Source organism: Acinonyx jubatus, chromosome D2, assembly GCF_027475565.1.
Source record: "Acinonyx jubatus isolate Ajub_Pintada_27869175 chromosome D2, VMU_Ajub_asm_v1.0, whole genome shotgun sequence".
NCBI classification, from domain to species: domain Eukaryota; kingdom Metazoa; phylum Chordata; class Mammalia; order Carnivora; family Felidae; genus Acinonyx; species Acinonyx jubatus.
In genome coordinates this window covers 7483580-7509089 of record NC_069393.1, presented here as the reverse complement: position 1 = coordinate 7509089, position 25510 = coordinate 7483580, and the positions used below count along the sequence as shown (strand labels likewise).

The 25510-nt window shown below is 46.0% G+C and overlaps 1 protein-coding gene and 1 pseudogene across 7 annotated transcripts in view; one reads left to right on the top strand and one right to left on the bottom strand.

Annotated features, from left to right (window-relative positions):
• Positions 1-25510, bottom strand: part of RYR2 (ryanodine receptor 2) — a 749501-nt gene that overhangs the window by 687459 nt on the left and 36532 nt on the right. The gene's annotated exons all lie outside the window — the stretch shown is intronic.
• LOC106989715 (prefoldin subunit 5-like) lies at positions 19221-21549 on the top strand (annotated as a pseudogene).

The following is a 25510-nucleotide window of genomic DNA, read 5'->3' as shown; positions in this document are numbered from 1 at the left end:
CTGTGTCAGGCTACTCACTGAGTATACAGTCTGCTTAAGATTCTCCCTCTTGCTTTCCTTCCACCCCTCCCCCAACTCGTGCTCTCTAAAACAAAAAAAATAAAGAAATCATACAGTAGAGGAAGGTTTAGGACTTAGAAAAAATTCACCACCTACCGTGAAGTAAAAAGGGTGAGTTATGAGATGGTGTTCAAAAGGAGACCAATAAAATAAAGTATATTTATACATAGTATAAGAGGCACAGACATACACACCAACATTCTCTCAAGAAGGGTTAGGGAATATCTATTGCTTTTGTTAGCGTTTTAAAATTTTTTTCTTATAAAAAAATTTTAATCTTTCTCCTTTCATTTGGCCGTGTGATAGTGATGTAGGCACTCCAGGTCTCGGGGACAAAGTTTTCTAATTTTATATATATATATACACACACACACACACACACACACACATATATTTTAACATTTATTCAGTGCTTGAGAGACAGAGAGAGACACAGCGTGAGCAGGGGAGGGACAGAGAAAGAGAGGGAGACACAGAATCCAAAGCAGGCTCCAGGCTCTGAGCTGTCAGCACAGAGCCCAACACGGGGCTCGAACTCACAGACCGTGAGATCATGACCTGAGCCGAAGTCGGCCACTTACCCCAAGTGAGCCATCCAGGCGCCCCATAAAGTTTTCTCACTGAAGAAGTGAAGACACTAAGTCTTTCTGAAATACTCCTAGCCAACATAGTCAAAACCAGCTTTGAAACTAATTAAGCTACATGCACACATACACACAAAAGCATTTTAGTTTTAACTGTGGTTAAAATCCACACCTTATTAAACTTACCTTCTTTACCCCTTCTAAGTATACAGTTCAGTCGTGTTAAGTATATCCACACTGTTGTGCAACCAACCTCAGGCACCCTTATCATCTTGCAGAACTGAAACTCCGCCCATTAAACAAACTCCCCATTTTCTCCTCCCCCTGCCCCTGGCAACCTCCATTCTACTTTCTAACCTATTAATTTGACTACAGGCTAAGTATTTTTGACTAATGAGCCTGTCCCTTGGAGGCAGTGACCATGAATAATTTTATTTTTGCTTCCCCAGGGACCAGCACAGCATCCAGTATGTAGCTGAAACAAATTACTGAATGATGAAAACAGCAATCGCTTTGCTACATCTGGGAAATGTCTGTGGCTTCCATTATGTGGCTTCCACAATGTGGAAAAGCACTTTGTGTTAAGTCAGTAGGAAGAACTATCGTCCTCCACGGTGGCAGTTCCCGACCGTAGTTTCAGATGCACCTGGGAATCTAATTCAAGAAATTTCTTTTAAAAAAATGGAGGGGAGGGGGGTGATAAATTCCAATCAACTCCCCTTTAAAATGTACCTACATGTGTGCACATTCCCCTAAATTCTTTAGAAATGGGAGAAAGAGTTATTTGCAGGTATTTGTGTGTGTGCTGGAAAATCACAAAGGTTGAAAACTGTCAGTGGCTAAAATTAACAATTCAGGAAACAGCAGGTGTTGGTGAGCATACAGAGAAAGGAGAACCCTCTTACACTGTTGGTGGGAATGCGAACTCATACAGCCACACTGGAAAACGGTACAGAGGTTCCTCAAAAAGTTAAAAATAGAAATACCCTCTGATCCAGAAATTGCACTACTAGGTATTTACCCAAAGGATACAAAAATACAGATTTGGATGTTTATAGCAGCTCTGTCAACAATGGCCAAACCATGAAAAGAGCCCAAATGTCCATCAACTGATGCATGGATAAAGAAGATGCGATATGGCACAAAACCAGACAGTCAGATCAATGGAACAGAAGAGAGAACCCAGAAATGGACCCACAAATGTATGGCCAACTACTCTTTGACAAAGCAGGAAAGAATCTCCAATGGAATACTCCTCAGCAAGTAGTCTCTTCAGCTGGGAAAACTGGACAGCAACATACGGAAGAATGAACCCGGACCACTTTCTTCCACGGTACACAAAAATAAACTCAAAATGGATGAAAGACCTAGGGGCACCTGGGTGGCTCAGCTGGTTAAGCACCCTGACTTCAGCTCAGGTCATGATCTCGCAGTTTGTGAGTTCGAGCCCCGTGTCGGGCTCTGTGCTGACAGCTCAGAGCCTGGAGCCTGCTTCGGATTCTGTGTCTCCCTGCCTCTCCCTCTGTGCCCCTCCCCCACTTGTGCTCTGTCTCTCTCTCTCTCTCTCAGAGAAAAAAAAAAAAAGTAAAAAAAAAATTTTTTAAATGGATGAAAGACCTAAATGTAAGACAGGAAGCCATCAAAATCCTTGAGGAGAAAGCAGACAAAAACCCCTTTAACCTTGGCCGCAGCAACTTCTTACTCAACACATCTCCAGAGGCAAGGGAAACAAAAGCAAAAAATGAACTATTGGGACCTCATCAAAATAAGAAGCTTCTGCACGGTGAAGGAAACAATCAGCAAAACTAAAAGGCAACTGACAGTATGGGAGAAGATATTTGCAAATGACATATCAGATAAAGGGTTAGTATCCAAAATCTATCAAGAACTTATCAAACTCAACACCCAAAAAACAAATAATCCGGTGAAGAAATGGGTAAAAGACATGAATAGACACTTCTCCAAAGAAGACATCCAGATGGCCAACCGACACATGAAAAAATGCTCCACAGCACTCATCATCAGGGAAATAGAAATCAAAACCACAATGAGATACCACCTCACACCTGTCAGAATGGCTCACATTAACAACTCAGGCAACAACAGATGTTGGTGAGGATGCATAGAAAGAGGATCTCTTTTGCACTGTTGGTGGGAATGCAAACTGGTTCAGCCACTCTGGGAAACAGTACGGAGGTTCCTCAAAAAACTAAAAATAGAACTACCCTACAACCCAGCAATTGCACTACTAGGCATTTATCCAAGGGATACAGGTGTGCTGTTTCAAAGGGACACATGCACCCCCATGTTTATAGCAGCAGTATCAACAATAGCCAAAGTATGGAAAGAGCCCAAATGTCCATCGATGGATGCATGGATAAAGAAGATGTGGTCTATATATACGAGGGAGTATTACTCGGCAATCAAAAAGAAAGAAATCTTGCCATTTGCAACTACGTGGATGGAACTAGAGGGTATTATGCTAAGCAAAATTAGTCAGAGAAAGACAAAAATCATATGACTTCACTCATATGAGGACTTTAAGATACAAAACAGATGAACATAAGGGAAGGGAAACAAAAATCATATAAAAACAGGGAAGGGGACAAAATATAAGAGACTTAAATATGGAGAACAGAGGGTTACTGGAGGGGTTGTGGGAGGGGGGATGGGCTAAATGGGTAAGGGGCATTAAGGAATCTACTCCTGAAATCATTGTTGCACTATATGCTAACTAATTTGGATTGAAATTTAAAAAATAAAATTAGTAGGAAAAAAAAGAATGTTGAAAAAAAAGATGTGATACACACACACACACACACACACACACACACACACACACAATGGAATATTACTTGCTGATCAAAAAGAATGAAATCTTGCCATTTGCAATGACATGGATGGAGCTAGAATGTATTATGCTAAGCAAAGTAAGTCAGAGAAAGGCAAATACCATATGATCGCACTCATATGTGGAATTTAAGAAACAAAACAGATAAACAAATGGGAAGAGAAAAAGAGAGAGAAGGAAACAAACCATCAGAGACTCTTAACAACAGGGAACAAACTGAAGGTTGATGGAGGGAAGTGGGTAGGGAATGGGCTAAATGGGTGATGGGCATTAAGGAGGGCACTTGTGATGAGCACTGGGTGTTATATGAAAGTAATGAATCATTAAATTCTACTCCTGAAACCAGTATTACACTGTATGTTAACTAACCAGAATTTAAATAAAAATTTGGAAAAATGAAAACTGATTGAAACGACAGCCCATCAGTCACAGACCCCAGCTCTCCCTGAGGATGTCCACTATCTCAGCCTCAGCATGAAGCCTTCCTTAACCTCAGTGCAGAAATCCAAACACACACGATTTAAGTAGAGAATCAAAGAGAAAAACAAATCCCTCCACCCACCCTGCCCATCCTCCACGGTGCTACCATATTTATCTTCCTAATAACACAACCTGATGTTTCTCCTCTATTTACAAACCTCCACTGACCTCCCCGGCCTAGAGAAGTCGGTCAAAATCCCTCAGTGCAACAGAGAGGGTCTCCTGTGATAGGAACCCGACCTAACTCCTCCATCCTGCCCAATCAATACCTCATGTTCTACATTTTCTCTGTCCACTTTTGTATGTGCTACTCTCTCTTCCTTCTTAAGCATCTCCTTCTTTGAGAAGCTTTTATTTACCCTTCAAGATGCAGACTCCCATGACCCGGCCCTTCCCGGACTCACACACACGGATGTGTGCCTCGATGGTCTAGGACTACAGACCATCTGCTCACACCTTCACGAGATCAGAAGGTCTCCCATTATGTCTGCCTGCTCCACCAGACCAGACTCCCAGAGTACAGGCGGGGTGCTCTGGCCGGCTGCCACTCTCCAAAGCCTGCCTTGGAACAGGTCCCCAGGGAAGAAAGTGCTGGAACATATCTCCCACCTGCCTCCTCTCTCCCTGAGTGACAAGTCCATGCAAAGTGGGTGGGTTGTTGGGTGGGTCACTTAGCTCAGCTTCCCCTACGAAACCAGGACCACGATCACACCTGACCTGTCTTTGCAGATTCTTGCGAGGGTCAACCCAGAAGGCTTACGAAGTCACTAGGCAAGAATCCGAATTCTTCAACAGAAGGTATTCAGATTTTGATATCCTAATTGCAGACTTTAAGATCAACTGAAATCATCTTTTGACCCTATCAAAATGAGAGTTTTCTCTTCTTTTCTTCTAGGCCCACACATTCTTCCACTTTTCACCTATAGGCGAGAAAACACAAGACAGGTTTTGTTCCAAGTACAGAACTAATTGATACGCTAAAACTAAAAAGGGCAACAGGTTAACATCAATATCACATTCATTCCACCTTCCTATCTATGGACTAGGATAAAAACAAAAAAACTATGGAGCAAGTTTCAGATGTTATTAAGTTATCTTTACAGCTTTTGAAGAGTAACATTTCACACCTTTGGAAGCGTGAAGGCCTGGAAGTTGGTTCTCGCCAGGAGACTTCACACCTCTGATGGTCATCAAAGCCCAGTTCTGATGTTTGGGGCTTCAGGTTTTCTGTGTGAAAATGAACCTTTGTCTTTAGGAGTAGGTACTACAAAATCAACTTCGTTTCCAAAAAGAACGCTTTCGTCCTCACAAGGAAAAAATAAAATCGATCCCATTTCCTGAAGAAAGCCTCCACAACACTTTCCATTCATTTCCTAACCCCCCACGGGGAGTCTTCCTTCGCGCTAAGGTGGGGCTGAGCTGGGGGGCTCTGGAGGGTTTCCGCATGTGTTAGAGAACCCAGCTTCCTGCACAGTGGACCGTGCCAGGGAAGCAGACGGACCTCAAGAGGACAGGGCTGCCAGCCGCGCCAGAGTCCTCACTGGCCTTCCCTGCTGGCCCTCCTTTCCTTCCCAACCCCTTCGAATTTGGATCTCCAAGTCTGGGAACCCTCCCCACCGACTACCACTCCGTGGTGACTGCCTTACCCTTGCTGCTTTCCTGGATGATCTTGGCCACCAAACAGCCCACAGCTGAATACACATTCAGTCACTACCTTCCGAGGACCCCAACCGCCTCTTCAAATGAAGAGTCCTTGTAGTATATAAAATACCTTGGTCTTGTAAACCAAAAAAGTAGAATAGATGCCCTCCCTAAGACTTCAAGGAAGAAGCAACAGCCCCACCCTCAGCACCCAAAGCTGAAATTCTTTTTACACTATTCCTTGCTAATACCAGAAACTAACCCCACAACTTTCATAATTCAAATACTGCATATTCTCGTACCGTGCTTGCCCAACGTCTTCATTTTCCCCGTAGCAAGGCATGTACAAAATCCCTATTACCATTACATAAAACATGTCATGTAAAACTGGCATATTAATTATCAGCCCCATGAATGTTAGGCATGTACAATAATCTATTAATATTGCATAAGACATACTATGTATATCGTGCATCAATCGCTAGTCCCCATGAATATTAAGCACGTATAAACCGAGAAACCCCAAGGATCGGCATCAGCTCCAATAATCCTCCAGACAACCCTTGAGGGCAAACACCATTCCTGAGTGCCCACTTCCTACAGTAAGAGGCTACCAAAGCACAGAGAGGCCAAGCGACTTGCTCAAGGCCACAGTGCGGGTTCCACAAAGTCTGGCTCCAGAGCATGGGCTTTTACCCTCCAGGCAGACCGGCCCTCACCCCCATTACTCCCCTAAACTGGCATCTCTCAGTGGAATCCTGTTCTATCTACCCTCAGGTGTTTTTCTCTTAAGAGCAGGGTTTCTAAAAGGATTTTCTAGTAATGTAGAAGAGTGGCTCTGTCAACAATAGCCAAAGTATGGAAAGAGCCCAAGTGTCCATCGATGGATGAATGGATAAAGATGTGGTGTGTATATATACAATGGAGTATTACTCAGCAATCAAAAAAGAATGAAATCTTGCCATTCGTAACTACATGGATGGAACTGGAGGGTATTATGCTAAGTGAAATTCGTTAGTCAGAGAAAGACAAAAATCATATGACTTCACTCATAGGAGGACCTTAAGAGACAAAACAGATGAACATAAGGGAAGGGAAACAAAAATAATATAAAAACAGGGAGGGGGGCAAAACAGAAGAGACTCATAAATATGGAGAACAAACAGAGGGTTACTGGAAGGGTTGTGGGAGGGGGATGGGCTAAATGGGTAAGGGACACAAAGGAATCTACTCCTGAAATCATTGTTGCATTATACGCTAACAAATTTGGATGTAAATTTTAAAAAATTAAAAATAAAATTAAAAAAAAATAATAATTAAAAAAGAAGAGTGGCAGCTTTTGAAAATATTTTTTTTTTACAAGCTCTAACAGACCTGCAGTGTCCAAACTCAAACACTTGACACTTTTACATTCTATGATAGAAACTTCTAGAATTCAGGATCACACGCTAAAGGTGCAGATGTCATTTCGAAAACCTTCACGTGGTAGAACATCTTCTGTTATTCAAATACTTTTCAGTGAAGGGCGCCTGAGTGGCTTAAATGTCCAACTACGGCTCAGGTCATGATCTTGCAGCTCGTGGGTTCCAGCCCTAACTCGGGCTCTGTGCTGACAGCTCAGAGCCTGGAGCCTGCTTTGGATTCTGTGTCTCCCTGTCTCTGCCCCTCCCCCGCTCACACTCTGTCTCCCTCCCTCCCTCCCTCCCTCTCTCTCTCTCTCTCTCAAAAATAAACATAAAAATAAATTTAAAAAAAAATACTTTTCAGGGAAATGTCATCTGCAGAGGTTAAAATTTTAAAGAGAAATCATATTTTACAGATCAAATTTGACAATATTTTTGATAAGAAACTGTAAACACAGTAAAGAGGAAAGAATTGTTAGAACCTAGCTCCGTCCTAGTCAAAGTGAATAGACCAGGTCTGTCTTGGGGGACCCCGGCCTCTTGACTTTTCTCCCTCTCTCCACACTCCTGTGAAAAATGTCTCACCAAAAAGAATCACTTCTGTACAATTTAGATGGGAATTGAGATCAGCTGGATTATTAGGTTTCGCGGGGACATCTGTATTTCTTTAAATACTCTACTTGTGAGATAAAAGTCTCTCCTCCCTTCACAAAAAGGTGCCCGGCTGACCGCGTGTTGGTTGAGCAAACGGCCTCGAGAGGAAAAAGCAAATGGTTGTGCCTGTTTGCAACAAGAAATGACACAGAGCAGGTGTCCTGCCAAGGCTAGCTGTTCTGCCGAGCTGAGAGCCCTCCCGAGCTTTCCATTTCCACTTCCCTCACTTCATCAAAGAAGGGTGAACCAGAATGTCAATACTATATTTTTGGTTTTTTTTAATTTTTTAATGTTTGTTTATTTCTGAGACAGAGTGCAAGTGGGGGAGGGGCAGAGAGAGGGAGACACGGAATCCGAAGCAGGCTCCAGGCTCTGAGCAGTCAGCACAGAGCCCGACGCGGGGCTTGAACTCACAGACCGTGAGATCATGAGCCGAAGTCAGACGCTCCGCCGACGGAGCCACCCAGGCGCCCCTCAATACTGTATTTTTAACAAGTGTTTATCCTCGTGGGATCTTTAAAAATAATGCAGTCTGAGATGTCGAAATAAAAGGGACTGAAATTCAGCACTCTACCAGCCAACAGGTGTTAGCCTACTGAATTCCACCTTCTAGCTCTGTCTATTCCTCTGCCTGCAAAGTTCCGGTTATCTCCTTTCCTCCCAAGTGTGCTGCGTGCTTCTCTACCCTGTTCCACGGAAGTTTCAATTCCACCCCACAAACACTGAGGAAGTGCCCTCCTCCAGACGGGCAACTAACTATGCAAGGTGCCAGCAGACGCATTAGTACAACATGATTCTAACTTCCAAGCATCAGGCACATCCTTAAATGACCATGGGATGGAGTCCTGTAACAGAGGAACCAGCAAGGTCCTACTACCAGAGGGAGAGGGGGAAAGTTCCCTTGCCAGGCTTATAAAAGCTGAACCTTAGGAATTCTTAACACCCCAAGAGCACAGCCTGGTTCTCCACCCTACCGAGTATTGGGTCGGTGATGCAGAAAGTGCCCAGCACATGTGAGAAGCAGCATACTGCTGGGATATGTGAACACAGCCCTGGTAAGATTCTAGGAAGCTTATTTAACAAATATTTATGTAACGCCGAGCCTCCGCGACTTAGGGCACTTAGGGATAAAAAAGCAAACAACCAAGATACAGGATTAAGGATAAACCAGCTAAACACAAGAATGACAGCAAATTACACAAAGAAGCATAAACTAAATATGAGCCAGAAACTCAACTGTTATTTTAAAAGTCAGCTACGTGTCATGAAACAATCATGGGCCCCATTCCTAAGAGGTTCGCATCCTCATAGGGAAATAAATCAAACAAACATGGACCCCCCAGAAACGTAAAACTATGATGACTGTTACATGTGGGCTGGAAAGGTGAGCGCTTGTTGTCAGAGGAAGAAAACATTAGGTCCCTGAATCCTAGAAATTTGCCTGGAAGGACTGAGCCATCAACTAATTTTTTTTAAATGGTGTAGTTTAGGGAAAAGAGGTGGGTCGGACTTCTGCTTGCCTAAGGCATAATAAGTATGGCAAAAAATATTAGCGGAGGTAAACAAAATTTTTAAAGGAACCAAAAAGGGTAGAGATGGAGAAGAAGAGGAAATAATTAGTGAGAGGGACCCTTGTTTTCCTCATACTTCACTTAATCCTCCTGACCGGCCACTGGGGCCAGCCCCTGCCTGCAACCCCCTGGCGGAATGACCGATGAGGTGTCCATCTGATGGCTGCTAGGTGGGACAGGGGGATGCCACCAGGGTACCAACAAATATGGTGCCTGTTTCCATGGACCTTACCGTGGCATGAGTTACATTTTATCATCCCAGTTTTACAGGCTGAGACATCTAACCCCACAACTCACCCAACAGCCCACAGAAGAGCTCTCATGGGGCAGAATCAGGGCACAGACCAAGCAGGTTTACAGGACCTCAAATTCATGAGTTTTCTGTGACCCTGTATGGAGAGGCAAAAATGAGCACTGCAAAAGGGAATCCCAAAGGTGGCAGGGTCTTCTACTTGATGTTTTCCACTGGATTTCCAAGTCCTGCCCTGAAGCACCCTTCACACACAAGACTTCAGATTTTTACTTTCCTTCAAGAACTGCCTGACAGGCCACATCCTCACAGCAGTGGCCACTGGCCAGGACCACTGAAAGTCTCTGTCATGCGTGGAAGGCATTATGTGTGGGAAGTCGCCACCAAGGAGTGAGATATAATCATTTCCTCTCAGAAATAAATAGAATAACTTCTCCTCCATTCTCTGCTACTTTTGACAGAAAGGACAGCAACATATTAACAGCTGGAATAGACAGTCCTACAACTGATTCAACAAGGACAGTGCCATGAATGTCCATCTAACCAAATTTGTTCCCTGTAGCAGCCTGACATAACAAGTGTCAGAAATTTCACCAAATGCACGTTCACAGTAAATATTCAGTCACACACTCCACCCTCCAATTCCTCACACAGGATGCAAATGCTCCAGGTAAGGACTTCCCAGGGCTCCTCTGAGAAGAAAACCCCAGACCCAAAATGGTATCCTTTAGGCCAAGTCCCCAAACCAGGGCTTAATACCTAATCTAACTGCAGTTTCAACCTCCCCCAGAAACATAATCTTAAGGTCAGTCTGGAAATTTCCAATAAGCACCAATGGGTTGGCCACAGGGTCCCTGTCCATCCCCTAAAAGACGATGATAACACCCCTTGCCCTTCCTGCTAAGGGAAAGCTACTTGGCCTGGAACAAGTCTTTTCTTTTGCAAATACTTTCTTTCCCCACCCTCCTTCTTACAAAACCCTCCATTCTGTACAACTTACAACTCCTCAGAGCTCCCCTTTACTTGCAAAATGGGATGCCGCTCGACTCATGAATCATTTAATAAAGCCAATTAGACCTTCAAATATACTCAGTTGAATGGTGCTTTTTAATGATAGCTACAGGGAGAACAGCGGGCCCAGCACTGTTCACAGAGGCTGTGAATTTGAGACCCGCGATCTCGCTGGACCTCGGTAAAGCCACCCAACTCTAGTCCCAATGAAGGGAGACTCACAAGAGTTCCCCCTGGAGGTTGTGGGAGAGACCACATAACAAACGGAGCATCAGAGCCGATGACCCAGCAGCAGTAACGTAAAGATGTGTTGACACTGAATCTCAGTTCAAATTAATCAAAACAGAAAGTTAGACTGCACATACCAGGAGGTTCCTGAGCACCACACGGAAGGAAGGAAGGGCAGCAAAGACCCAGAGTGAACGAAGGTAGAAGGCGTGTGCCTGGGGTGCACTGAATTTGCAGGCTTTGTCTACAGCAGTGCTTCTCAAAGTGGGTCCCCAGACCAGCAGCAGCAGCATCACCTGGGAACTTGCTAGAAATGTACCCCAGACATTTTAACAAGCCCTCCAGAAGATTCCAATGCATGCTTAAGTTTGAGAAGCACCAGCGAGCACAGGACACTTAGTTCTAGGGCTCTCCATCTCTAGAAGGAAAAGAAATACAGGATACGGGGTCTCCAACATTCCTACCCATGGAAAGCACAGCAGGGGGACTAGACTTTCTCAGCTTAGCAAACGGGGGCAGCTGACCACGTATGTATCTTAGAGCCAAACTCTGGAACCTGTAATATTGCGCAATTCCCCTGGAGCTCAAAGCTGGGTCATATGCCCCATAAAGGTCGCTGAACGCCACGAAGATGACATTTAAATTTAGCAAAAGTCCTCCGGGAGGTAACCTTCCCCCAAAAATAGTGGTAGGCTAGCAATCATCTAGCTTTCCCTATTCCCCCACCTGCCCTAGCACGTTTTGTTGTTGTTGTTGTTGGTTTCTTTTTTTGAGAGAGAGCATGGGAGAGGAGCAGAGAGAGAGAGAGAATCCCAAGCAGGCTCCACACTGTCAGTGCAGAGCACAATGGGGGGCTTGAACCCGCAAACCTTGAGATAGATCATGACCTGAGCCAAAATCAAGAGTCAGGTGCTTAACCACCTGAGCCACCCAGGCAACCCTCTTGTGCATAGTTTTTAAATGAGTTTCACCCCTGCTGCAGGCAGGAGATCCTGTCTGCTGCCCCCCCCCCGACCGGGCCCGCCACAAAGGCCCTTCTGGAGAATCCACAGGCGTGTTGGTCGTTCGGGGGGTGTGAAGCACAGGTATCAGATGCTGCTTGCAGATTTTTCCAAAACATACAGTTAACATCGCAGACAAAAATCAATGCAAAACAAAATGTCTTCCTTTTCGAGTCCAGTTTCTGAGTAAAACCATGCCTGAATTTTACTGCATGTTCTTTTGAATTTCACTGCATGTATTTTTTGCCAGCTTAAAAAAAATATTTTTCCTTTTTAAAAATTTTAAAAAAATAGAGGGGCATGTGGCACTTCCCTGCACATTTTTGCAACCCCTGTGAATCTATAATTATTTTAAAATGCAAGTATATATATATATGTATATATATACATATATATATATATATATATATATATATATATATATATACACACACACACACACACACACATATATATATATATAGTTTATAGAGAAAGAGAGTTAGGTTTTCCCCTGATTATTCTGTTCCATACATACGAGCAAGTACTCACAAGCCAAAAACTTTTTGGTGATTTCAAAATTAAACCCGTTTGCTTAGGTCTGTGTGAAACAACAGCATCACCAGCATGGCCACTGGCGATGGATGACCCAGTGAGGCAGGTCCCCATCTAACCACCATGGGGTGCACACCGTAGCTGCACTTGGGAGCCAGCACCCCAAAACACAGAAACGGAGTTAGCTCAGAGATCCTGAAAGCATAAAAGCGAAGCATTCCAGAGAAAAATCAGAGACCGGAGACAATACTGTAGGAATCCTAGGACAGGCTTCCTAGATTTTCCAGATCCTGCAAATCACCTGGGGCATTTGGAGGGAGAAGGCTTTTCTCACTCCTGACTGCCAAGAGGAGGGACTTCCCCCCACCCCACCCCCAGCACACTCCTGGACTCCCGGTCTCTCCTCTACCTATGTTCCTGCTGGAAGAAGTAACTTCTCAGACTGACAGATCTGGGACAATTGCCCGCCCTGCTCAGCTCAGCCCAGCCGGGCCCCCTTCTCTCGCTGGAAGTGAACTTCTGCAGCCTGTGAGGTTCTGTGGGGCTCCAGGCCTCTGCCCCAAGGGAGGGTCTGCTGGGGCCTCCAGGCAAAGAAGCCTCATTCCAAGAATTCAATCAGCAAGCCTCTAGGCGGGCTGACTTAACTCGACATCCTCCAGCCAAGCCTCTATAGGGAAGAAATGACATTTTGACCTCCCTTTTGTCCTAGTCATTGTTTTTCTTCTCAGTTTGCTCAGAACCTGGGAGGGAAAGAGGACTAGGGGACACTGGGCCCTTGGAATACCTCCCCTGGGTGTGGTCTTATGATGCAGATTCCCGGGTCCTCCCCAGGGGTGCTGCTTGGGTGAGTAATCCTAATCGGAACCTGATGATTAGTGTTCGGTGTCCCGGTTATGCAAAATTTGGGTATGTATAAGCCAGCTGCACTGAGGTTTATAGCACCATCCAGCAGGTCAGTCTGAAACACTCCCACGGGGGAAATGAGAGAAACTGGGAGCTCTGGGCTCGAACCTTTTTGCCAGGAGGTAAAGCAGCCTAGCAGAGGAGGAGAGGTTTTCCAGGGATGGCTCCAGGGAAGCCACAAGAAAAGGCCAAGGACGGTCAAGTTCAGACTGAAGTGTCTTCCACCCCAAGCCCCACTCCCCTCTGCATCTCTACAACTCTAACAGAGACTGATTGTGCCTCAGGAACAGGACATCAGGGAGGGAAGCCACGAGCTCTGAGCCAGAAATCAAAACGAGGCACACACCACCTGTAACAGGGCAAGGTGAGTTTATAAGCATCTCAGATAAACTACAATTGCAGGGAACGCTTTCTAATAAGTAAGGAATCGTAACAGGGGATTTACAGCACAGTACCCATGACCTCTAAGTTAAGAAGGACAGATCACTGTGTGGTCAGGTCCCTTGACACTGACATTCTGATATCATTCCATAATGTGCCCCCTCCCATTCACGCATGTGCGCTCTGTCTCAAAAATAAACATTAAAAAATATTTTAATAGGAGCGCCTGGGTGGCTCAGTCGGTTGAGCGTCCAACTTCAGCTCAGGTCATGATCTCACGGTCCATGAGTTCAAGCCCTGCGTCGGGCTCTGTGCTGACCGCTCGGAGCCTGGAACCTGCTTCCGATTCTGTGTCTCCCTCTCTCTCTGCCTCTTCCCCGCTCGTGCTCTGTCTCTCAAAACTGAACAAACGTTTAAAAACACTTGTTTTCTTAATAAAACAACTTTAATACTATAAAGAAACATAAGAATGTTCATAAGACTCCTCTGGTTCACTCCTGACGTGAGTCCTCCAATCCCATTTTTCCCACATATTCTCAGATGTCTTATTCCGATTTCACCTCCACACATTTGGGGAAGGGACACCTTACATACCCCATGCTGAGAAATCCTGTCCCCAAGGGCAAGTCTGTATCTGCAGACCTCTCTCCTGGACCCCCGAACTAACCACCTCCGAGCTGCTCCACGTGACTCCCCAGCAGGGGTGGAAAACGTCCACGTATCCAGAACCAACCTCCTGGCCACACCCGCTCCAGCCGCCCGCCAGAACCTCAGAGACCCTGAGCCCTCGTCTCCCCTCACAGCCCCCATGGGAACCATCAGGAAATCCTGCACCGCCTCCAGATTCCCAGTGCACCGAGTCCTGCCCCTCGGCATCATTTCCACCTGCTGCCACCAGGGACAAGCCCGGCAGGACCCTGGGGCACAGCGGGAGCGGCTCTGGGGCAGCTGGTGTTCCTCACCGCCTCACCTCCCCTGCTCTGTTCTCAACACAGCAGCCAGAGGAGTCATCCCTCTGCTCAGAGCCCCGCAGGGATTCCCTGATCGCTGCCAGCCAGAAGCCGGGTCCTCTGCCCTGCTCTCCTGCTCCTCCTCAGACTCCCCGGGCACACCCCCACCTGGGTCTCTGTGCGTGGCTGCCCCTTCCGCCGGGACGACCCGGGACAAATAGCCTCACCTCCCCCAAGTATGCCCAAGCGGCACCATCTAAAGCAGCCCCATCCTGACTGTCGCCTATTTAAAATCCTACTCGTTCCCTCCTTCAGCCCCCTTATCCTGGTCTACTTCTCGTTTTTTCCCCACAGTACGTTTTTTTTTTAATTTTTTTAAACATTTTATTTATTTTTTTGATAGAGAGAGACAGAGCACAAGCAGGGGAGGGGCAGAGAGAGAGGGAGACACAGAATCCAAAGCAAGCTCCGGGCTCTCAGCTGTCAGCACAGAGCCCGACGCGGGGCTCAAACTCATGAACCGCGAGATCATGACCTGAGCCAAAGTCGGATGCTTAACCGACTGAGCCACCCAGGCGCCCCAGTACCTTCTAACATACCATGCAATTCACGTAATGTGTTTATCTTTCATTATGTCTCCCCGACCAGAATCTAAGCTCCATGAGGGCACAGTGTTTATTAACAATGTAGCTCAGTCATCTAAAGTCTAGAGCATAGCAGGTGCCTAATAAACCCCAGAGCCTTCCCCAAGCCTCTGAGCTAGCACGGGGTTCCACTCCACTCCCCCCAACCATGTGCGCCAGACTGGCAACCTTCTCGCGGGAGAAGGGATGACCCACATGGAGGGAGCAGCAACCTTTCTCTGACATCTTACTTGGAAGGTTCCAGAAGGACCTTCTGCACCATTTCCCCCCAGTTGGCCAGAGTGCCCGAAACTCTCAGCGTATTGTGACACTCCTGACGGGGCCTCCACAGAGGAGAGAATGTGGTGAGATCTTGACAGTCATCACCATCAGGGCACAGGTTAGTCTGCTTGAGAATCCATCCTACAACAGTAAGCATGTATAGAGGGCCTGCCGTGCGCCAGCGCTGTGCTTAGAAACTCGGGGCTAACGCTAGAGGAGACGCCGTCCCCACCCTCCAAGATGCTGGGGTCTCAGCAGAGAAAGAGGTGCATTCACAGACAACCGAAGCACCGTCTGTGGTTAAACATGCAATCAAGTTGTGCACGGCATCCTGAAGTGTGAGAGGAGAAAGACGGCTGACAAACCAGCAGAATTTGCCTGGCAAAGAAAGGAGGGAAAGGCAACAGCACCTGCAAAGCCACGAAGCTGTGAAAGGCACAGCACACGTAAACAACAATGTTGGTAAACTCACGGCCCTAGAACATCACCTGGAAGGAGCAGAGGAAGAGGAGGCCGAAGGGAGAAAACACTGGCTGCCTTCTAGGTTGGGGAAAGCAGTGGGGTGTGTGAACAGGGCAGTTTTGGGGGGGGACCCAGGGGCAGGCAGGAGGGGGTGGCGGAGGGAAGAGACCTCACCGGAGGAGCCTGAATGAAAAGGCCGTCACAGGAGCCCCAGTGAGAAACCAGGCATGCTCGAACCAAGGCAAGAATAACGAGGAGACGAAGGAGGACCCTCGAAGGTACTTATGAGCCAGAATTATCCCGCCAATCACCTAGGAAGACTCAGGGCAGCGGGGGGGAAAAGGTGTGCAGTTTGGTGGAACAGAAGAAAATGGCCCAGAGCATGATGCACCCCCCCCCCCCGGAAGGCTTGCACAGCTGGAGACCGCAGGTGAGGGGAGTTCCAAGCACCAGATGTAATGCAAGACGGACACAAATCCCCACGGGCCAAGCCTCAGGCAGGCACCTGCCAGGGATGAGAGGTCACTGTGGCCCCTCCAGGTCCTACTGCAAGCAACAAGGGTGGGAGATGGGCTGGAGATAGGGAGCCCTGTCCGGGTCCAGGTGAGAAGTGACAAGGAGCAGACCTAGGGCACAGGCACTAAAGGTCCCGTTACAGCCACAAGAGATGGGGAACCCGTGGAGGATCTTCACCGGGATAATGTAGGCCACGAAAGGCCTGGGTGACCACAGACGGACAACCAGACCAGAGCTCCTGGTTGCAAACGACACAGAGGTCAATGGGGCCGGCATGCCGATGGGTGCTCACGGACTGACAGGGAGAATGGTACACCTGGCCCAGAAGGAACCCAAGCAAGCTGAGGGCCAAAACGAGGCCCACAGCTAAGAGCCACACGGGAGCAGTTAGGGCACCCCAGCACCAACATCTGACTGGGCTCTACGCTGTCCCCTGTCTCCTCACATCACTCGCTTCAGGCCCCGAGGCGCAGGCCAGAGTCTGCCTGGTTGTGTGGAGGTCAGGTCAATGCCCTGGGTGTGGTAACTACTTTCCTAAATGAGCAGTGCACATACTTGTATTTGTATCTGGAAGGAAGACGCACTGACGGAGGAAGGACTGTTGGTGTGTGTGTATGTGTGTGCACGCAGGGTGGGGTTTGGGGACAGAAATCTGTTTTTGACCTTTCTGGGTGTTTCTCAGGCGAGAAAGCACCACCTTTGGCCCTAAACGAACCCTCGACTCTGGGTACACTGATCTATTCCGGCTCCTGTTCCGTGTGCTCTCTGGGTATTCTCCCCGCCTGCTGTCCCGTTCCCCACCAACCTGCCTCAATCCTATCTCTGGGGGCTCACCACAGCCCCAGGCTACTAACGAAGTGAAAAAAACAGAAGTAGTGAAAAACACATGAAAAGTGCCTCTTGTATAATTCTTTAAGAGCTTCCTGGGTGTGTAGGACAGTAACTCCTCTATTAACGATGGGGCATTGCTTTTGCTTCTGTACAAATAAAGGTCTGTGGTATTTATAAACCAGTCTGGAGGCCCATTTGGCACTTACCTTATACTATTAATTAGCCCCTTCTGTGTAGATGTGCTTTAATTTTTAATGTTTATTTTTGATAGAGACACAGACTGTGACCAGGGGAGGGGCAGAGAGAGAGGGAGTCACAGAATCCGAAACAGGCTCCAGGCCCTGAGTTGTCAGCACACAGCCTGACACGGGGCTTGAACTCATGGACCATGAGATCATGACCTGAGCCAAAGTCGGATGCTTAACCGACTGAGCCATTCAGGCCCCCTGTGTATATGTGCTTTAACCAAGACTGAAAATATTATAGGAGCAGGAATTCTCTTGCACGCTGTGTCCGTTTGTCTTCAACCTCTACAGAGCCTAGTAAGTGCTCAATAAATATGTAATTGATGAGCCAAAAGAAGAAAAAAATAGAAATGAGACAGCTTCCCTTGCTAATGTTGGGACCACATATTGTTGCATCGACCCTAAAGAAACAGAGTGTTGTTTGGGAGGCCCTACTGGTTTGTCTTAAGTCGAATGTGGCAGCTAATTTTCCTGGAGGCAATAAGGGGATGAGTCTACAAGAACAAAGTGGCCAGAGCCAAGCGTCTGAACTTGCTTATTCACTGAGCCACGGACCCGGAAGTCACGCCAGTGAGCCGAAAGGGAGAGAGCTGAACCGCAGACAACAGGCCATTAGGCAATCGGCCAGACACCAAAAGAGAAGCTTCTGGACCCTGAAAGGAAGCACCGTCATGCAGCAATGAGTTAGCAGCCCCCAGGAGAGCCTTCTGTCGGCTTAGGAGGGGCGCTGGCAGACATAAGCCATGGGGACAGTCCCCTTTGGACAGACCAGGCAGGACAGAGAATGGGTTCTGGGGGAAGGGGACACTATGGGGTCTGGATGGATGGGATAGAAGGGGTGACCAAGAGGTCAGTGCGGCAGGGAGGGAAGAGGTGGGGCAGGGCCACGTGGGGAACTATCTTCTGTCCTCAGGGGCCGGGATAACTTCAGAGGGACACCAAAGAGCCCCCACACACAAAAAGAGAAGAATCAGTGGCTGACTCAAAAACCCCAAGAATTCCAGGTACACAATGCCTTTCTTCTGTTCACCCAGCAACTGCCTACTTACATGCTAGATCGACCGGGGAAACTCCTTGAAAGCCCAGGCGTGTGCAGGAGACGCGCAGTGCAGAATGTCAGGATGAGGGAAAGAAATTCATTCTCCTCAACCTCATCTATTTCCTTCTCTGCTTTTCCGTTTCCCTTTTCCTCATTTCATATCCTCTCCCTGCCCCTGGTTTTTTTCAGAAAGCATTCCTTGAAAAAGCTCCACGCTTGATCCCAATGGGGACCCAAGAGAAATGGAAACTACCCCATTTCTCACCTAAGCTGGTAGCGAGGGCAGGTGGGAGGCCCGGGGAGGAAAGTATGGATGTGCAGCTACCCTAACCCCAGGAACTGAGGCTGAGACAGGGCAGAAGCGGATTGCACTTGAGCTTAGGGGCTGGGCTCTGAGGCCAGCTCTGCTTCTAATTGGCTGCTTCACCTGGGGAAAGTTACAAAAAAAAAAAAAAAATCCTCTCTGCCTCAGTTTCCATATTTGTAAAACAGAAAAAATAAGAGCACTTACTTTATAGTATTTTGGGAAGAATTAAATAAATACTCAGAATAGTGAGTGGCACTAAATACTCACCTCTTCTTTCTTTCACTGCTCCCCCCAATAAATACCTAAATATGTTTCAAAACACAATGTTTATCAGAACAAAAGATCCTATTGATCCACCACAGGGGATGTGAAACAGAGTAGGAGTATTAACTTATCATTTGTCCTTACACATTATGCCCCTGTCCTTGGACTCATCCCGTAACCGATGGCACAGGGCTGGAGAGGAAGCCATTGAGGCTGACTGGCCATCTGTGGTCCTGGAATGTGGAGAGAACGCCAATGTCTGTGGACCAGCTGGGCTGAGTTAACCTAAATACGGTCTTTATATTGGTATTGCATATTCTGAGTTCTTTGTTCCTTAACACCCACACTATTTTCTCATTTATCAGATGGGTAATGGGACTCAGAGTCCATGCAGGCAAGGAACCCTGGCAGCCGTCGGATCCCTTCTGCATCACGTGTCGTGCGGCACAGGGCATGCGACTCAAGGGCGGCGATGTGCAGGAGGGAGAGGCTATCTCGGGCCCTGCTGACTAGTGAGCAGGGTCCGTTCCGGGTCTCCTGGACTTCTCCTATGGTCAAGGTTACACCACTCACCCCTCTTCTGTGTTCAGAGCTCTTATGCCACAAGTGACTTTCCCTTCCAAATAGTCTCCATTTTCAAGGTCTCAAATGCCATTTTCATGCATGAATAATTAAATTTTTACCATTCCTATGGGAAATGAAGAGGGAGCCAAAGAGACCATCAGAGCTGATCTTGATTTTTATCTGAAGTACAAAAATTTTAATGCGTGCATCTTAAGAAAGAAAATGGAAAAGGAAATTCACTTGGAAATTCATGACCCAATCTATTTTTCTAAAATACAAATGTGCATCAACAAAACCAGAGCAACACCAATGCCAATGGGCCTGGGGGCATTTGCTAGCCAAGATACCACAGAATGTAAGGCTGCGTTTCTCCAGGTCTCCAGCCCAAGTGATGATCACTAACATCACTGCTAACAGATGTACATGGAGTACATACTTGGTTAAAAAAAATAAATTCCCAGAAGGAATAAGATGGAGTCATATATATATATATATATATATATATATATATATATATAATTTATATATGTATAATTTACATATAAATTATATATGTAAATTATATATATGTAAATCTTATATATATAAATTTATATATATCAATTTACATATATACATATACGAATTATATATTTTTTCTTTTTTTTTTTTTAATTAAATCCAAGTTAGGGGCACCTGGGTGGCTCCATCAGTTAAGTGTCCAACTTTGGCTCAGGTCATGATCTTGCAGTTCGTGAGTTCGAACCCCACATCGGGCTCTGTGCTGATGGCTCAGAGCCTGGAGCCTGCTTTGGATTCCGCGTCTCCCTCTCCCTCTGCCCCTCTGTCACTCACGCTCTGTCAATCTCTCTCTCTCCCTCTCTTTCTCTCTCTGTCTCTCTCAAAACTAAGATAAACATTAAAAAAAATCCAAGTTAGTTAACATATAGTGTAATAACGGTTTCAGGAGAATTTAGTGATTCATCACTTATATATAACACTCAGTGCTCATCCTAACAAGTGACCTCCTTAATGCCCATCATCTACTTGTATTTTACCTAAAACCCATATCCTACCTGCCGACAAAAATGAAAGTTGCTTTGATTGTATTATGAAAGATACTTTCCTTTTGTCTCATCTTTTCAATCTCTTAGAGTAGAGGGTGGTGTCACCAGGATCCCTGAGAAAGAGAAACAGGTTTTAAGTAGAAATCGTGAATATACCACAGACCCAGAGGCCAGACTTACCAAAACAAAATTCTTTCTTATTTAACCTGATTTAAGTAACAGAAGAGATCTCAACAGTCACCCCATAAAAGAAAATCAGTTCCGTCATCTGGGGTTCACTTCCTTATTAAAAATTCACAGTCAGTGATCATCACCAAGAGAAACCCACCACAGCTAGAAATGTTCAAGAACCCAGTGGACCAGGAAGTGGAGACCTTGCCCGTGCCCGCCACCCAGCTCAAGGTGGTACAGACCAACCATGTGGAAGCCCAGGACTGCCTGAACGCGCCCAACACAAGCAAGAGAGGGAAGAACGACTCGCCCCACCGACAAGCTCTACATGTGTCCCCAGGAAGCTACATGATGCAGAACACGTGCTCATCGATGGGGAGCAGACAGCCGAGGAAGCCAAGGGCTTTTTCGAGAGGAAGACAGGCTTCCTCACCAACCAAATGGAGAAACCCCAGCGAGTTCTGCAGGAGAAGCTTGCCGTGAAGCAGGCTGTCATGGAGATGATGAGCCAAAGACCCTGCGGCTCCCAGCCCTGGGGACAGCTCCTGCCACTGCCAAGGCCTGAGAGCTTGGTTCAGAAATGGGGCAGAGGGACCCTGCTTCTGGGGACCTGGGATCTTGTGGGTGTGGTTTCCTGGGGTCCCAAGGGGTCTTGTGTTCAATGCTAATAAGCGTGCCGCCTGAGCAGAAGGAAAATGAATTCATACGTAAGAATGAAGAACCCAACAAGATAGAGTTCTGGATTCCTTAACGCAAATAGCTCAATCTCTTCCCCTTTTAACTCAAGGCTTTAAATCTCTGTACTCTTTTTCAGGGTTTAGCGCTGATGGAAAAGGTCAGTCTGGCAGCTCTAAAGAATTCCACTCTCTATTTATTTTTCTACCTAAGGGACATAGTTTGGATCCTTGACTGCACTGGAATACTTGAATCATACCATTTGGAATAAGAGCCATCCAGAAGTTGAGAAAGAAAAGAAAACATATATTCAAGCTAAAATCAATCCAATTTTAAGAGAGGGCCATTAGTCTATCCCAATTTTAGTAAGGTTTTGAACAAACAGGCTAGACAAAAATAGACTAAAATCACAAGTATGACTGGACAGCTTTCACTTGGGGCTCTCCTCCCACAGCCGATGGTGGGACAGGCCTCCATTCCAGCTCCTTGGGGGTGGAGGACTCCTAATTAGATATTTGTTAGGAGAAAGGCTTTCTGGAACACACCCCCACAGATTGAAAGGGGGCACGAGCTGTTGCCCTCTAGCGTCTAGGTCACAGAAGACATGTTCCAAACTTGACAGAGAGCTCACTCAGTACTCTTCTGGAATGTGCATCTCTAGTCCAAGTAATTTTATAGTTACTTAATTTTATAGTTAAGGATCTCCATATTTTCTTTTCTGAAGCAGGTTCCCGATGATACAGTAACCAGCCTAAGAGTCAATACTACTCCCAAATACCATTACCACGGTTAGAAAAATAAAACACCAATGTATATTCCGTTTGCCAAGAAGCAAAGCTGCTCAGGGAAATGAGAACTGAGAACTATGTAGTCCCAAGACTTTAAGTTTTAAATCTTGTTATCTTCCACAAGGTGCTGTAAAGAAACTACTCTCATAGGAACCGTGAACTAGAAGTGTTAATTTCTGGTTTACAAAAAAAAAAAAAAAAATCACATAGGGAGGAAGCAGGATTATCTTGAGTACAATGGCAAAAGAGGGAGAAGAGAGTTGCACGTGACTTAATCCCTAACAAAACAAGTCCAAGGAGAGATTTCCCAGACTGGTAGTCAAACAGCGAAGGGCACTCTTTCTCCCGTGGAAAGTATTTGAAATAGGGCATTGTTTAATGTCATAAACTCAAAGGCATGTCCCTTCTGTTGAAGGAAGAGATTGTCAAATCCAGTTTTTATTCCCCCTTCCCATAAATCCAACACTGTGAAGGTCAATGAAAACACAAAACAATTTTCAGGATCGCAGGGGGCCGTGACCTTTACCATCTTCCTGTGACAGTGTAGAAGTCCAACTTGTCACAATAATTTATTTGAAGGCGCAGACTTCTGCGTGAAAAAAGGGAAACCAGTAGAACAATTCAAGGGAAACCCAGTTTTCTCGGGGCTCATGCTGTCCCTCCCGCGTGCAATGTCCAGAGTTCAAGGTCAACCATAAGTCTACCTTCCCGTATCACCAGCTGATAGCCTTATCACTTGCTGATTCCTCTTGCCTGAGCCAAGTTGAGCCACGCAATGAGTAGTTCATAACAAGCCTATTGTATGCCAACTCGTTCTCTGGTTGATCTCCTTTGCCTGGAACCTCTCCGCAGCCACGAGCACTGTTTGGCGGTGGCTGGTTAATGCTTCCCAAAGCCTCGCAGAAGCAAAGCAAATCCCCCTTGCAGATGGAACACTGTTAGTCCTTGATCTCCAGATACCAGGCTAAGGGGGAGGCACTACGGCGTGCCTCGGGGGCATTTGTTTCCCTTTAGTGAGAAGGAGATGTCAGTGGTACCTGCGGTCAGCTAAAATTATGAAAAATAACCCTTTTTTATTTTGTGTGGCACTTTTTGGCTACAGAGTGATTTCAGACAAGGGCCCAGTAAAATGTTACGCTTTTCCGACATGCAGAGGGTGGCCGTCCTGTAACGTCTGGATCAGCTTTGTTGGAAGAGCGCTGCACGGTCCCACGGAGGCAGCCGCGGAGGAAGTATGCGGTACATACTTGGGAGTATTTATAGGATTCCATTTGAAGACCAAATTCTAGAAATATGCAGCGCCCAACTCTGGCTTACGTAATCCAAGTCTCGTAGTTGAAGCCAAGGCTTCCCTTTGCAAAGGCAAACTGATTAGATTTATAAATTTTATTTCAGATACGCTTGCCACACCCTGTGCCCTTTGCTGTCTTTAAAGTTTAAAATTTATCACGAGGTTCTGGAGGTTGGAAGTCTAAACTGGGTTGGCCAGGCTGTATTCTTTCTTAAAATTCTGAGCACCCATCTGTTGGGTGGCGTCCTTCCTCCAGCTTCAAAGCCAGTGGCGTAGCATCTCCCCCGCTTCCTGCCTCCCCCTTCTCAGAACCCTGTAATAATGTAATAATGTTCCCAGGGTTTCTCAGAACCCCCAAATAATCCAGGATAATCTTCCCATCGTGAGATCCCTAATTGAGTCACACCTGCTAAATCCCTGTGGCCTGTACTGGAACATTCACAGGTTCCACAGATTAGGGCAGGATACTGGCGGGGCATGTGATTTTCCTATTTAGCACACCAACCTTATAAACTTATCTCTGCAAACCACCTGATTAAGAGTAATCTTCTGGGGGCACCTGGGTGGCTCAGTGGGTTAAGCACCTGACTCTTGATTTCGGCTCAGGTCATGATGTCACAGTTCGTGAGATTGAGCCCCAAGTTGTGCTCTGTGCTGACAGCACGGACAGCATTCTCTTTCTTTTCTTCCTCTCTCAATCTCTCAAAATAAGTTATTTTTTTTAAAAAAGAGCAATCTTCTGAAGTGCCAGGGATTAATTAAAAATTCATTATAGGGGCACCTTAGTGGATCAGTCGGTTCAGCATCCGACTTCAGCTCAGGTCATGATCTCACAGCTCGTGGGTTCAAGCCCCACATCGGGCTCTGTGCTGACAGCTCAGAGCCTGGAGTCCGCTTTGGATTCTGTGTCTCCCCCTCTCTCTGCTCCTCCTTCATTCATGCTCTCTCTCTCTCAAAAATAAGTAAAGTTAAAAAAAATGTTTTTAATTCACTATATAGTCTTACCAACTTCAGTTTTACGTTTGTATTATGCATTTCACTATCACATGGGATACACTGGGAATACTAAAGGCATTTGAATTATTTTTCTAGACTGTAGCCTATTTATCTTCCCCTATTTCTGAAACTAATATGTAATATTCATTTGCCAAAGCTAGTGTGGATTTTGTTGTGTCCTTTGAGAGATTTTGGTGATAAAATGTGAGGTCATACATAAACCTGACATGATACATTGTAGTTTTAATTCATGCTCAGGAGCTCAGCTGTTAAAAATCACCTGGCTTTAGGTTACTTCTTAGTGATTCACTACCTTTTAGTGACAAATGTAAACTGGACTGAACAAAAAATGATTTCCAACAATAAAAGCATCCAAGAGAAAAGAGATGGTTATTCTAACAACCACTATCTTCTTTGGAAATGCACATAAAAATCTGACGGATAGGAAGAAAGGATTCTGCTTATTCTGAGACATGCCTACCAAAATGTTAGCTTTCTTCATTTACACCTAAGAAACACTAGTCTGAGATCAGTGATGGAATAAAGCCACTCCATATCAGGAACACGCTAATATGAAGGCAGAAGAAAAGGACGGACTGAGCAGATGCCTCCTGAGGTCTGAAATACTTCAAAGGGAGCACTCAGCAGTGAAAAGGTCGAGAAAGTAGATGGTGACTCTCTACGAGTTTAACCCGAGAATGAGGGATTCAGTTTCGTGCAACCATACAGGTTTGGCTGCTATTAACGAGCTAAAGCGTTTTTCCCATTAGAGTAAAAACTCAGTCAAGAAAGGGTTATTTTGGCTTCATAAATAATACAAACACTTAACTGAAATCCAATACAATGCTGTGTCTCAGAATACTCACCTGCCACCTCTTTCGCACGTAACGTGTCCTTCACACGACAGC